We start from the raw sequence: 15304 nt of genomic DNA on the forward strand, positions 1-15304 counted from the left end.
ATCTGTGTGTGTAAAAACACACAAATCCATGTCCTGTCAGGGGAGAGGAAACAAATTGTGTGTTCCTAGTATATATGAACACCGATCGATCTCCTTCCCCAGTCAGTCCCATCCCCCCACAGTTAGAACACACAGTGAGGGAACACATTTAACCCCTTGATCGCCCCCTAGTGTTAACCCCTTCCCTGACAGTGACATTTATACACTGTCATTGATATTTATATCAATGGTTTCAAAAAAGTGTCAAAAGCGTCCAATCTGTCTGCCGCAATGTCAAAGTCCCGATAAAAATCGCAAATGGCCACCATTACTAGTAAAAAGAATTAAAAAAAAAAAACTATTTTTTAGGCGCTATAACTTTTGCGCAAACCAATCAATATACTCTTATTGTGATTTTTTTTTACCAAAAACAAGTAGAAGATTACATATCGACCTAAACTAAGGAAAAAAATTTGTTTTGTTTTTTAAAAAAATTGGGATATTTATTATAGCAAAAAGTAAAAAATATTGTGGTTTTTTTTTTCAAAATTGACGCTCCTTTTTTTTATAGCGCAAAAAATAAAAACCACAGAGGTGACCAAATACCACCAAAAGAAAGCTCTATTTGTGGGACAAAAAGGATATCCATTTTGTTTGAGTACAATGTCGAACGACCACGCAATTGTCAGTTAAAGTTGCGCAGTGCCGTATCGCAAAAAATGGCCCGGTCAGGAAGGGGGCAAATTCTTCCGGGGCTGAAGTGGTTAAATATTCAAAAGTGTCAGTGATTTATTGTTTATAGTGCATAAAATAAAAAGCGCAGTGGTGATCAAATACCACCAAAAGAAAGCTCTATTTGTGGGAAAAAATTACATCAATTTTATTGCAGTGGGGTAGAGTAGGGTACAGTGTTGCATGACCGAGCGATTTTCAGTTAAAGTAATGCAGTGCCATATAAGAAAAAGTGGCCTGGTCATGAGGAGGGTGGGGGGGGGGTAAGTCTTACAGGGAACAAGTGGTTAAGAAGAAAAAAAAATATGGCATATATTTTCCCTTAAATTTGTTTGAAAGCTACTGAGTTGGTGCAAAGATTTAAATTATCTGTGTAAAGATCTGTTTTATTTAGAATGGAACTCTTGTTTCCTTTTTAATTAGTCATTAACGATTTGCACCCTCACTAAATTTTTTTGCTGTGTCTGTTGTGTGAAGGAATATCCAACATTTGACACACACTTGTTACTTAAATGTATTCATTGAAAGGTTTACCTTTTTTTCCTGTTACAGTCACAAATGTTGTCAGTGGTATTTCAACGTAACAGGAACACGGTCAACAATAAGAACCAGACAAAGAATGTAACTCCCAGGGTGGAGCTTACAACGTCACTTCCTGTTTTGAATTTCTGGTCTGTGGAATTCAAGGCATCCCAGACAAACTATTATAAAGCTGTATACTAACTCCCAGCACTATTGAAAGTGCTTTTTATAAACTTTTACTTAAATAAATTTAACTATATGCATTTACACGATGGGATGTCCTTTTTTTTACCCATTCATCTGTGATTGCATACAAAGATCATGGATGACTAGGAGGGAACACAAGACAGAGAGCTGACTCCATTGTGAGGCTTTTCACCCCTGCAGTGGTACATCTTTTCGGTGAGTGCGGACCTGAGGGGGGGAGCATGTGTGAAGATTTGTTATATCACAGTATTCATTCAAGCACCAGTCACTTTTTTGAGGATGATCAACTATGTGGAATTATGCTAAAAACAAAAATCCAGGCTCACAGACCAGAGGCCAAGTGAAAAGTCAAAAAGAGTCAAAAAAGTGGAATTATGATATGAAACTTTTTGTTGATACATTTGTTTGTATATTGAACACTCTTTCAATGAACAGACATTAATTTGTTTTTTATTGCTTTGCACTATTAGCACTTGAGCACTTTATCTGTTTGCAGTCAGTAACTGATGCCAATACTATACCTTCATAGCGCGGAACATCATATTTATTTTAATAAAGGGAAACATACCAATTCTGACTCAGTTATGTCAGGTCTGCAAGGACAGAATCAACACTAATATGACTGCCAACTGCAGTGACATTTGTGGAATCTTGTTAGATATAGCAACGCGATCTTTCCTAATTTGTGATTAAATTTAGCTCATTATTTTTTGTGTTTTGCTGTGGTGAGTTCTTTTTTTTTATATTGCGAGTGTACATTTATTTGTGGGTGTAAAGCAGTTGTGATTGGCAAAATGACAGCTGAAGCTTGTAATTGCAGTTGATTTTGGGGCAAACAATTTGCCTGCCCAGGATTCATGCTGGCAGTGGCTATTAATACCCTTAGGTTTCAAGCAAAAGAGCCATTCACACAGCTCAGAAATTGGGCATAAACAAACAGCCTGTTAAATGCTTACATATACAGTACATTGAGTTATTTTTTTCTATAAAATGAGTTAAAGGAGAAATCCACCTGTATACACAAATTTATATAAAAGACTGTTACAGGGATCGCACATAAGTATTAGGAGTTATGCACCTAAATGATTTTGAAATTATTTAGGAATTCAGCGGATGAGTTTATTTTAATGTAAGTTATAATTAATATGAACCACTTGCTGACCAGCCATCAGTAATTTTACTAGTGGCTTGAGCAGTCACCGCAATGTACCAGTACATTGCCCAGCTCATGTGCACTGCATGCCCCCTGGGGTGTTGCTATCTGCGACCGCATGGTACAGGCTGCTATGATTGTGGTGCTCGGTACCAGGCCACTGTGATCAGCCTAGATACCATGTAATGTGCTGTGCGATCACATGACACCTAGTAAAAAACAATCATGACATTATTATTTACTACTGTGTGTGATCTGTGATTGGTCCCCAGTGATAATATGATACCTGGGCCTATCACAGCACCCTGTATCATGTGAAAGTTGTGACCAATCACTGCATTACACTAGTAAACAATGAATCATGAATGAAAGCCATTCATGACAGTTCAAACGATTGCTGATACAGTGATCATCACTGTAACAAGCAATATTAGCTTAAACAAATACAATAAAAAATGTAAAAAGAATGTTAAAAAAGAAAAAAAGTTAAAAAAAATGGAATAAAAATGATTTATGTATTTATTACATACTGTCACCAGTCAGTATTTCTGATTACCACCACACCAGTCATATGATGGTGCTATATTGCACTGGTTACAGTTTGTAAAAAAAAGAAATGTGAAAAATACTTTTATTTCATTTCTTAATTTTCCCAAAAAATTGTGACAAAAAAAAATCACAATTTCAAAAAATCTTGCCATGCCTCCTACTAAATACCTTGGACAGTTTTTTTTTCCAAAAAAAAAGGGTAATGTGGGGTGTATTTGTACTGTCCTGGAATATTAGGGCCTCGAGAAATGAGATAGGCAGTTACTACATCAGGATCGAGATCAATTTTCAAATATATATACCATAGTTTGTTGGGTTTGGGATTTTTTTGGTTGGGGGGTTTTGGTTAGATTACATTTTGGCCTAAATTTATGAAGAAAGATTATTTGTTTGCAAAATTTTATAACAGAAACTAAGAAAAACATGTTTTTTTATCTCTTCATTTAGATAGCAAAAAAATAAAATCCAGTAGTGAATAAATAACACAAAAATAAAGTTATATTTGTGTGAAAGAAAATATATAAATTTTGTTTGGGTACAATGTTGCATGACTGAGCATTTGCCAGTTACATTTGCACAGTGCTGAATAGCAAAAAATAGAGAGACAGTGGTGATTAAATACCACAAAAATAAAGTTCCATTTGTGTGAAAAATATTAAAGATGTTGGACTTTCCTTTTTATTTTCAAATGCTATTTAAGTGCATTCACTGACACCTGTACAGTCCTTAGGCTCTGTAATATTCCATATAAACCTTCTTCTTTAGGAGTTATGGGGCAGACTGTGACTCGCCAGTCTCATCTGAATGTTTCATCTGATCTATTATTGATACAACCCTTGATTCTGACAATTCTTGTGATGCAGAAGATGGCTGATATTATACTGTTGTTACTCCTGGCCGTCTTAAAATGACACCTTGAGAAAGTAGAATTTTTCCTGTCTCTTCAAACAACTTATCTTCACTTACTACTCCAGATTTTTGAAGTCCTAAATATTTCTCCACAAACTTTTGGAATGTGGATTTTTAATCCCATCTGTTCAAATTAAGCATTCCAGCGTACAGTAGGTGTCATAAAATTTTGCTCTTATGATATCTTCTCTGTAAAAAAAAGGCAAGCACATTTTCAACAGGCTTCAGCCGACGTTTTTGTGGACTCATGTAGGTGAGCCTACACATCATACCAGATTGGCTTCTCATTTTGATTTATTACTCCTGCACAAATCAAATCTTGTGTTCTGGTAAACACTGTCCCAAGCTTCTCCAGCTATCTTCCTGCCATGCTATGACCATGGACCCTCCTGCTCTCTAAAAAAAAAAATGATATAAATTTCATTTGTGTACAGTGTTGCATGACTGAGCAATTGCCAGTTAACCACTTGCCGACCGATGCGTGCTGATATACATCAGTACAATGGCAGCAGAGGGCAAATGGGTGTACCTGTACATCCACTTTGAGAGGCGGGGATAGCAGGCGCGCACACGCGCCTGCTGTGCACAGCATGACCGTGTCCGTGGGACTGGCGGACACGATGTCTGCCGATCTCCCGGTGATCTTGTCACAGAGCCGCAGACTGGGGAAGTGCCTATGTAAACAAGGCATTTCCCCATTCTGCCTTGTGTCATGACAGAGATCGCAGCTCCCTGTCATCGGAAGCAGTGATCGCTGTCATGTGAGTTGAAGCCCATCACCCCACAGAATCACTCTCTAGGACACACTTAACCCCTTCATTGCCCCCTAGTGGTTAACACCTTCCTTACCAGTGTCATTTACACAGTAATCAGTGCATTTTTATAGCACTGAACACTGTATAAATGACAATGTTCCCAAAATTGTGTCAAAAGCGTCCCATGTGCCCACCATAATGTCGCAGTCCCAATAAAAATCACAGATCGCCGTCATTACTGATAAAAAGAAAATTAATAATAAAAATGCCATAAAACTATCCCCTATTTTGTATATGCTATAACTTTTGCGCAAACCAATCAATATACACTTATTGAGATTTTTTTTAACAAAAATATGTTGAAAAATACTTATCGGCCTAAACTGAGGGAAAAAAATGATATATTTTTAGGGGATATTTATTATAGCAAAAAGTAATAAATATTGCGTTTTTTTCAAAATTGACGCTCTTTTCTTGTTTATAAAAACCGCAGAGTTGATCAAATACCACCAAAAGAAAGCTCTATTTGTTGATAAAAAAAATTACGTCAATTTTGTTTGGGTGCAACCTTGGACGACAGCGCAATTGTCAGTTAAAACAACGCTGTGCCAAATCGCAAAAAGTGCTCTGGTCAGGAAGGGGGGAAAATCTTCTGGGCCTGAAGCGGTTAAAGTAGCTCAATGCCGAATAGCAAAAAATTGCCCTGTCATCAAGGGGTAAAGCCTTCAGAGGTCAAGTGGAAGGGTTTTCTAACACTGGATATGATGTATGTTTCATGTGATTTACCATTTTATTTTAAAACAGAACTACAAAACATACTCATTATTGTAGCTCTGTATTTAGTTAATCACTAATACATCACTAAATACAACTTTTAAATGCAGAAAGTGTGAGTATCTACATTCGGCATGGATTTAGACATCTTCAGTCCCTACACAGCAGAGTTCAGACAGGGGAGAAAGAGCAGTACAAGGAGCCAATAAGAATTCAAGGATTATGCTGCTAGAAGGAGAGAGTAAAGTGACAACAATTACATGATCAGTGTACTAATTCTTCATTCACTGTCCAATCACAGAACCAGTATATGGAGGAGACCTGTAAATGTGACTTAACTGCAGAAAATAATATTGAGATCTTCTGCCCTGCCAGACAGGGCTGTGCTGTATGATGGGGCTGGGTAAATCTCAAGATTAGAAAAACAATAATAGAAATCCTTTGATATGTAAAATAACACCCTTTATGTGCTTCAAGTTGTTTTCCTAGAGTTCAGCTTTAATAGTATTGCATGTGAACAACAGCAAATCACATACTTTTTTTTAAAAGGGGAAGGTAGAAATGGGTCATTAAAGTACTATATAGAAGGATAAATTAGTTTCTATAGGTTTAGTAATGTCCCAATTGTGTATATATTACCAAAATATGCTAACATTAACAACATTATACATATCACACTGAATAGTGAAATTTCTCAAGGGGATGTTTCAGTCACTTCTAAGAGCTTGGTTTACAAATTGGATGTAAAGTAATGCATTGTTACATTCTTTACTCTCATGGGTTTAGTTCTATGAACATTACAATTAGCAGTTTATGTTGTGGGATTGTGCATGTTAATGTATTCGTATGATAGTTATTCAGCTGTTTCCTAATTAAAATGTATCTGTTGATGATTTATGACTGATAGAAACAGCAGTGTTAAATTGAAGATAACATTTATATGTACTAATACATGGTCTCTAAGTTGTATATTATGATTAGTATTGTGAACCTCAGTACACACCTTTTGAAGTCTGGTATTTCAGTACAAAAGTATCATAAATGTATTTGTTGTAATTATCTAGAAGGTGCTTACAAAGCAACAGTGCTCTTATAAAGTATAAAATAACAATAAAACTATCATAAATCTTTAAAAAAAAAATAATATAACTCTTAAAGATGAGCTTCAGAAAAAGAGCTAAATATCAGATGAAATATGTATAAAAAGGTGTTTTCCTACTAAAGTATGTATATTTTTGTCCATCTAGTTCTAAGAGTGCTACACTGAACAGCCATATAGATACAAAAACATATTTTCTGTTACAATATATCGACTGTAGAAAGACTGCAGAGGGGTTCTTGGTCCACCCATATCCTGCTCATAGGACAGTGAAAGAGCAACAGGAGACTAATGATTTAATCTTCCTGCTCTCTCCTCCAATCGGCATGTTGTTTGTCAGCACTTTTGCATGCAGCATACCTGATTGGTTCTTAGTCCCACCCTTTCCTCTCTTTGTCTGATTCCTACTCTGTAGTAGACATGTACACACTAAAATATTTCGTTTCGGATTTTAGTTTTTGTCCGAAAAATAAATTTATTTCGTTACTCCCAAAATTCGTTTTTATTTATTTTGTTTCGTTAAAAAATGCATTAGTCTGAAAATCCAAAATAATTAAATCTGTCATTGAAGGCATATTGTGTCTGTCGAATGTTCTAAGAAGATTCGACAGAGCAGCTAAACTGTACGACGCCGCAATCGTACATTTCCGGTTGAATGTTCCGCCTACAAGCTATAGTAGAATTCTAATGTTGTAATGACACTAGTAATAATTATATTTATTAATTATTATTACTAGTCAACCAACATTAGAATTCTTCTATAGCCTATAGGCGGAGCATTTGACCATAAATGTCCGCTTGCGACGACTGCTTCGTCAAATCTTCATGTTGAATCTTTTCTCTTCATGTTGAATAATCTCGGACTAATAGAGTTAGGTTAGGCACATTCAACCTTTTTTGCTATTGTCTCTATAATGTCAAATCCTTTCTCTGTATGTCGAATCTTTTCCCTCTATGTAGAATAATCTTGGACTAATAGAGCTAAGGTTAGGCACATTCGACCACAGGTTCGATGGACACAGATCGCTATTGTCAGCGTCATGTCGAATCTCCTTTCCACATCGAACTGTTGTCGCAAAAAAACAAAATAAAGCATTTGTTTATGTTGGATCTTTCGGTTTTCGAATTCTGCACGTTCATTATCGTTTATTAAAACGATAACGAAAATACCCGAAATTCCGATGAAAATGCATTCAGACAAAAACTAATGCACATGTCTACTCTGTAGGGTGTCTTGGAAATTTTATAGATTGGCAACTCCTATCCTAATATTGATCAGTGGTTCCAAATGAATAATTATAGTGCTAGGGAACAGACACAAAAAATACACTCAGAATCTTTTCAAATATTTATTCTATTTATTTGGCACATTTAATTAACATGTTTACATGTGCATCACATTAATATTACAATTGTACATTTACGGTAACAAGGGGAGTAGCTGAGCAGTACATAGCGGGTTTAATGAATGTGAGTACACGGTACGAGTGTAATTTTTTTATAATGTTATTAACCACTAGCCGACCAGCCACTTCAGTTATACTGCGGCAGGTTGGCACGGCTGTGCAAACCGCCGTAGCTGTACGTCGCTCCATTAAGACATCCCAGCAGACGTGAGCGCCACCGGAGGCGCGATGACTGCTGGGCACCCGCGATCACTTGTGACAGAGTGAGAACTGGGATCTGTGTGTGTAAACACACAAATCCCAGTTCTCTCAGGGGAGAGGAGATGGATTGTGCGTTCATACCAAGTATGAACACCGATCAGTCTCCTCCTCTACTCAGTCCCATCCCCCTACAGTTAGAACAGTGAGTGCCCCCTAGTGTTAACCCCTTCCCTGCTAGTGACATTTATACAGTAATCAATGGCTATTTTTAGCTCTGATCGCTGTATAAATGTCAATGGTCCCAGAATAGTGTCAAAAGTGTCCAGTCTGTCCACCACAATGTCACAGTCCTGATAAAAATCTCAGTTCGCCGCCATTACTAGTAAAAATAAATAATAATAATAATAAAAATGACATAAATCTATCCCTTATTTTGTAGACGCTATAACTTTGTGCAAATCAATCAATATACACTTATTGCAATTTTTTTTACCAAAAATATGTAGAAGAATACATATTGGCTTAAATTGAGTAAAAAAATGTGTTTTTTTTTTTAATTTTTGGGATATTTATTATAGCAAAAAGTACAAAACATTGTGTTTTTTTTCAAAATTGTCACTCTTTTTTTGTTTATAGCGCAAAAAATTAAAACCACAGATCAAATACCACCAAAAGAAAGCTCTATTTGTGGGGAAAAAGGGACATAAATTTTGTTTGGGTACAATGACGCACGACCATGCAATTGTCAGTTAAAGCAACGCAGTGCTCTATCACAAAAAATGGCCTGGTCAGGAAGGGGGCAAATCCTTCTGGGGCTGAAGTGGTTAATGATTTCTTAATTAATAATTTGATGATATTATTCTTGTGTCTTTTGTATCTGCTTGGAGTGCAGCTTTAAAGTTTAGGTCATGCTAAGTTTTAGAAACAGTAGGGAAGAATTCAACCCCATTTAGATTTTACTACAATCTAGGGTTCCGTAAGAAAGATATACCCTAATGCCACGTACACACGGTCGGACTTTTCAGCTACAAAAGTCCGACAGCCTGTCCGACAGACGTTCGACGGACTTTTGGCGGACTTTCAATGGACTTTTTAACGACCAGACTTGCCTACACACGATCACACCAAAGTCTGACGTATTCGTACGTGATGACGTATGACCGGACTAAAATAAGGAAGTTGATAGCCAGTAGCCAATAGCTTCCCTAGCGTTGGTTTTTGTCCGTCGGACTAGCATGCAGACGAGCGGATTTTTCGACCGGACTCGAGTCCGTCGGAAAGATTTGAAGCATGTTCCAAATCTAAAGTCTGTCAGATTTTTGACCCAAAAAGTCCGCTGCAGGTCCGATGAAGCCCACACATGGTCTAATTGTCCGCCGGATTTGGTCCGTCGACGTTCGTCGGACCAGTCCGGTCGAAAAGTCTGACCGTGTGTTCGCGGCATTACTCCCTGCCCTGGTTCACCAGACAAAAAGTGGGGGTAAAATCTGCAACAAGGTGAGACAGGAATAAAAATCTCACTGTGAGGCTAGCTTTCTTATATGCCACAATTTGTTTTTGTTTTTTTTTGTTTTTTTTTCTGTCTGTGTTGCTGTTTGAAAATTTTCCTAATTTCTTGTCTAGTACAGCATTTTTCACTGGACAGGAAACAACAAGAAATATCTCTAATGGAGAGCTTTTCCCTCCTTTAATGTGAACTATTTTAAAACTTTTTTTTACATCTCATGCATACTAAGGATAAGAGAAGTGGCATATCAGTAGATATGCCAGCTGTTTCCAGCCTTCTGACAAAGTAGCAGCAACCATATAACTCCCATTGGTTACCTGCACCGTACCTCTCACCCTTGGTATCTGTGATATTTTTATTATAAGAATCATGTTGCATAGTAAACATTGCTTCCTTATAAAACATAACTTTGTTTTCAAATGCTATTCATGAGATTTACCAACTCAATTGTAACAAAAGTGTCTTGTGATAGATGCTCAAGGAGCATTAAAGACACGTTTATTATTACAAGGTCTGTTTTAATCATGCACGTGTAAATAATGATACTTTATTTAATAAATCTATCATTGGTAGAATAAATTATCTGAATCTTCCTCTAATGTTATAAGAGAAGCTAGAAAAATCTGCTCTTTTAATGATGCTGAAATTTGGCTGGCCAAATGGATGTTTACAAGTCACCTGTAGTGTAGTGAACTAGTAAAGGGATGCAATGCACCCTTTACTCCTTCATCTATGTTTCACTGGTATGTGGGCTCCACATCCTTAAAGCTGAGTTCCAGTCTTTTTTGTGTTTATTAAAAGTCAGCGGCTACAAAAAGTGTAGCCGCTGACTTAAACACACACTCACATGTCTCATGGTCTAGTGATGGGCCACCTGAACTCTTGATTCTCTCCCTCTCCTCTCCCCGACACTGACATTACAACTGTGAACATTCGACTATCACAGCTTGCGGTATCACAGCTGAATGCACACTGTGCCTCCTTAATGGTCGGGCAATCTTCTGGGACCTGTGACATATCCCAGATGATTGCAGGGAGAGAGGGGGAGAAGAGAACTTCTGCTCGAGTCACCTAGGCCAATGGTTCTCAACCCTGTCCTCAAGTAACCCAACAGGCAAAGTTTTGGGAATTTCTTTTAGATAAAATAGCTGTCCAAAATACCAAATACCATTGACTCTGATTTAAAGCACCTGTGCAAGGTAAAGGAAAACTTGCAAACATGGCCTGTTGGGGGTACTTGAGGACAGGGTTGAGAACCACTGGCCTAGCCGATCTGACCGGAAATGGGAGCAGGTACCTGTTAAAACTAGGAATGCTTAAAGTGGAACTTTCCTTTTTGGGTGAAGCTCCACTTTAACCCATGACATTTGTTTTAAGAATGCACAGAATCCAGTAGAAACTCCACTATTATTGAGTTGCACAGGGTGCAGGGGACTGTGACACAGGGATCCCCCAGATATCTCATTTATTCCATAAGGAAGTAAAATGCTTAAAAAATTAAACACTTATGAACAGGTCAGTGATCCAAAGTACTATTTCACCAGTCCACAGAGCAAACTCATTTCGTTCTAGCTCTCATCTACATATATTAGAGTATTATGTGAACATCTCTGCTTAAAGGAAGCCAGTACTAAGAAAAATATAATACTTGCCACCTGGCAGTTTATGGCCTAAATACTTTCCTAAAAATGTGTGTATGTGCATCTGCTTGTATGAATGTGTATGCAGTTAGTTAAGACCTCCTGATCTTCTTACTTGTTCCAGATCATGTCTAATCTTGGCAGTCTTGAACTTTTTGAAAATTAGCACAACAATGGTATACAGCACATTTACTTTTTAAGGCCACCTGTCCTCTGAAAAAAATATAGGTTTTAATTACTAACCTCCCCTAATAATACTGTTAGTTGCCTGGCTGTCATTCAGATCCTCCAGTTCAGTACTTTTCTTAGTGGCTGACTTGGAAGAAATATAGACATAAGGAATTTATGATTTTTTTTTATACTTTCATCTGCAAAATCCTGGATCTGTGACCCTGAATATTGAAACCAAACACTCAGAGAACTTGCATTTTCAGAATAAAAATTAACTAATTTTCCTCTAATGACAGGTATACTTTAAAGACATGAAAATCACTCCCTTAGGCCTCATTGATACAGGAGTACTGATCCATACGCCAATGCAAAGGGGCCATTTTCACAGGTGCGAGGAGCACAGGTGTTCAGACCTTCATGGATTTCCAAGCTGTATGTCCGTGTGAATTTCATGCACAGATCAGAATGCAGTCTGTTTGCATCTTGATTTGTACATCGGACCTGCTCAGATGTACTCCGGGATGTGTGTGGAGATTTTTTGCAGGTCTGTGTAGCCAGCCATCTATCATTGATTTTCAACAGGCTGCCAGCATGAGTCTGAATAGAACACCTGTGCAACCTGCGCAGGTGAAGATGGCCCCTTCACATGGGAAAATGGATTGGTATGCCTGTGTGAATGAGACCTTAGCATTTGCAACACCTTTTAAGTACAGTCATTGTGCTGCACTACAAAGCACAAAAAAGGACCTTCATAATTAATGAGCAAACATGGCTGCCTCCAGGTAAAAAATGTTTCAGTCTATTACCAAAACTAGTTTCCTTTTACATTAAGAATTTAATTTGATTATGTTCATTAGGAGGGTCACACTCACATGTTTATTTAAAAGCTGTAGAAATAAATTTTCTCTTGTGTATTTTACTATACAATACCTTGTTAAGGTGAAGGTGAAATGGGATGTTTTTTTTACCAGAGGCCATTTAGCTGTGCTAGCCCCCAGGTCAAACATTGCCTGTTCTCCTTTGAATGCTTGAAGGCTTTTATTTGTGTCAGTCAAACTGTGGACTTTGACGGTCTTTTAAAATGAATTGCTCTTTTGGGTCACAGTAGTCATGCTCAGTGCAATCTGCAGAGCGAACTTGTCAGCCCTCAGCTCATATCCATTCACCATGAAAGATTTACTGTTCTAGATCCGTGTTATTTGTAACAATTAATGTTTTGTGTTACAGCTAATCTCCAGCAGAAAACTAGTGACATAAAATTACTACAGCTGAAGGACACAGCTTTATTGCCCAATGGTCTATGTCAGCAGTTATACTGCACTTTCATTAAAAAAAAAATCAGAAGGCTTAATAAATCATGAATATTATTATGAATAAACCTAAACTGTCACATGTGCAGCCAGATCACAGTGCTGTAGCCTGAGATGACTGGAACACTAAAGAAATTGCTTTTAAATTTTAAATGCATGTTGCAAGTAATCATGACATTCAGCAGTTTTGGTATCTTTTATTTACCAAATCCTTACTGGACACTTTTACCCCCTTCCTGACTAGGGCAATTTTCAGCTTTTAGTGTTCTCACACTTTGAATGACAATTACTCATGTAGTCATGCAACACTGTACCCAAATTACATTTTTAAAATTTTTATAATATATTTCACAGAAATATAGCTTTATTTTTGTGGTATTTAATCACCACTTTATTTTTTGTGATATAAGAGACCAAAAAAAGACTGAAACTTTTGCAAAAAAACTAATTTTTCTTAGTTTCTGTTACGAAATTTTTCAAATAAGTAATTTTTCTTCATAAACTTAGACCGAAATGTATACTGCCACATTAAAAAAATAACCCAAATCAATGTATATTATTTGGCCTTTGTGAGAGAGTCTACAAGCTATGCTACATATCATTGAAAATTGATCAATCCTGATGTACTGACTGCCTCATCTCATTTCTTGAGGCCCTAACATGCCAGGACAGTATAAATACCCCCAAATGACCCCCTTTTGGAAAGTAGACATTCCAAGGTAATTAGTAAGAGACACGGTGAGTTATTTTAAATTATTCACAAAATTAGCATATTAACAAGTTATTTCCCACACATGGCATAGGCATACTTGCAACTACACCCCAAAACACATTCTGCTACTCCTCCTAAGTATGATGATACCATATGTGTGAGAATTTTTCACAGCCTAGCCACATAGAGAGGGCCAACATCCAAGTAGCACCTTCAAGCATTCAAGGGACATAAATTACTCATATAATTTATTAACTACCTATCACATTTTTGAAGGTTCTGGAGCACCAGGACAATGGAAACACCCTCAAATGACCCCATTTTGGAAATCAAATAAAGTATATTCTATGAGGCATAATGAGTCTTTTGAACATGTCATTTTTTCCACTGTTTTGGAAAACATGGAAAGAAAATAAAAAAATATTTTATTTTACACAATTTTGTCAATTTATAAAATATTTCTAACACATAGCACGTACATACCAAGAATTACAACCCAAAATCCATTCTGCTACTCATCCTTAGTATCGTGACACCAAAGATGTGAGACTTTTCCACAGCCAGGTCCCATACATAGGCCTAAAAACCAAGTAGCACCTAATTTCCTGAGTACCTATCACATTTTTGAAAGCCCTGGAGCACAAAGACAGTGGAAACACCTTCAAAATGATCCCATTTTGGAACGAAAACACTCCAAATTCTTATATTTTTATGAACCAATAAGACTGCACTGATGGGTGCTGATGAGACTGCACTGATGGTTGGTAATGAGGCTGCACTGATGGTTGGTAATGAGGCTGCACTAATGGGTGCTGATGAGGCTGCACTAATGGGTGCTGATGAGGCTGCACTAATGGGTACTGATGAGGCGGCACTGGTGGGTGCTAATGAGGCGGCACTGGTGGGTGCTAATGAGGCTGCACTGATGGGTGCTAATGAGGCTGCACTGATGGGTGCTAATGAGTCTGCACTGATGGGTGCTGATGAGACTGCACTGATGAGTGGTAATGAGACTGAACTGATGGGGGGCTAATGAGGCTGCACTGATGGGTGCTAATGAGGCTGCACTAATGGATGCTGATGAGGCTGCTCTGATGAGGCTGCACTGATAGGTGCTGATACGGCTGCACTGATGTGTGCTGATAAGGCTGCCATGGTGGGTGCTCATGAGGCTGCTCTGATGGGCGCTGATGAGTCTGCTCTGATGGGTGCTGATGAGGCAGCACTGATCAGGTTGAACTGATGGGCACTGATTAGGCTGCACTAATAAGCACTGATATGAACTGATAAAGCTGCACTGATGTGCACTAATGCACTGCACTGATGAGGCTGCACAGATTGGGCTGCACAGATGGGGCAGCACTGATAGGGCTGCACTCGATCTCTGTGTGAGAGAAGGAGAACTGTCAACTCCTGATGACTGGTTCTGTTTACATTTGTGATCGCTTGTGATTGAACACATTGATCACATGGTAAAGGGCCACTGTGATTAGCCCTTCACTCCAATCTGTGATATGCTGTGCCCAAGGCACACAGCGATTACAAATCCTTCATGATGCATGCCCCAGGGGGTGAGAGGGAAATATGTTTTCGGGAGGACATCAATAGATGCCCTCCAGGAAAAGTGGGTCATTTTGCTATAGTGTAGTCGGCAAGAGGTTAAGTCTTTTAAAACCTA

General features: G+C 37.9%; 1 protein-coding gene and 1 pseudogene across 4 annotated transcripts in view; one reads left to right on the plus strand and one right to left on the minus strand.

Annotated features, from left to right (window-relative positions):
- The window catches only part of ADGRB3 (adhesion G protein-coupled receptor B3), a 1384867-nt gene that overhangs the window by 827412 nt on the left and 542151 nt on the right, over positions 1 to 15304 (plus strand). The gene's annotated exons all lie outside the window — the stretch shown is intronic.
- On the minus strand, positions 3834 to 4421 carry LOC141140489 (small ribosomal subunit protein mS23-like; annotated as a pseudogene).

Source organism: Aquarana catesbeiana, linkage group LG04, assembly GCF_042186555.1.
Source record: "Aquarana catesbeiana isolate 2022-GZ linkage group LG04, ASM4218655v1, whole genome shotgun sequence".
NCBI classification, from domain to species: domain Eukaryota; kingdom Metazoa; phylum Chordata; class Amphibia; order Anura; family Ranidae; genus Aquarana; species Aquarana catesbeiana.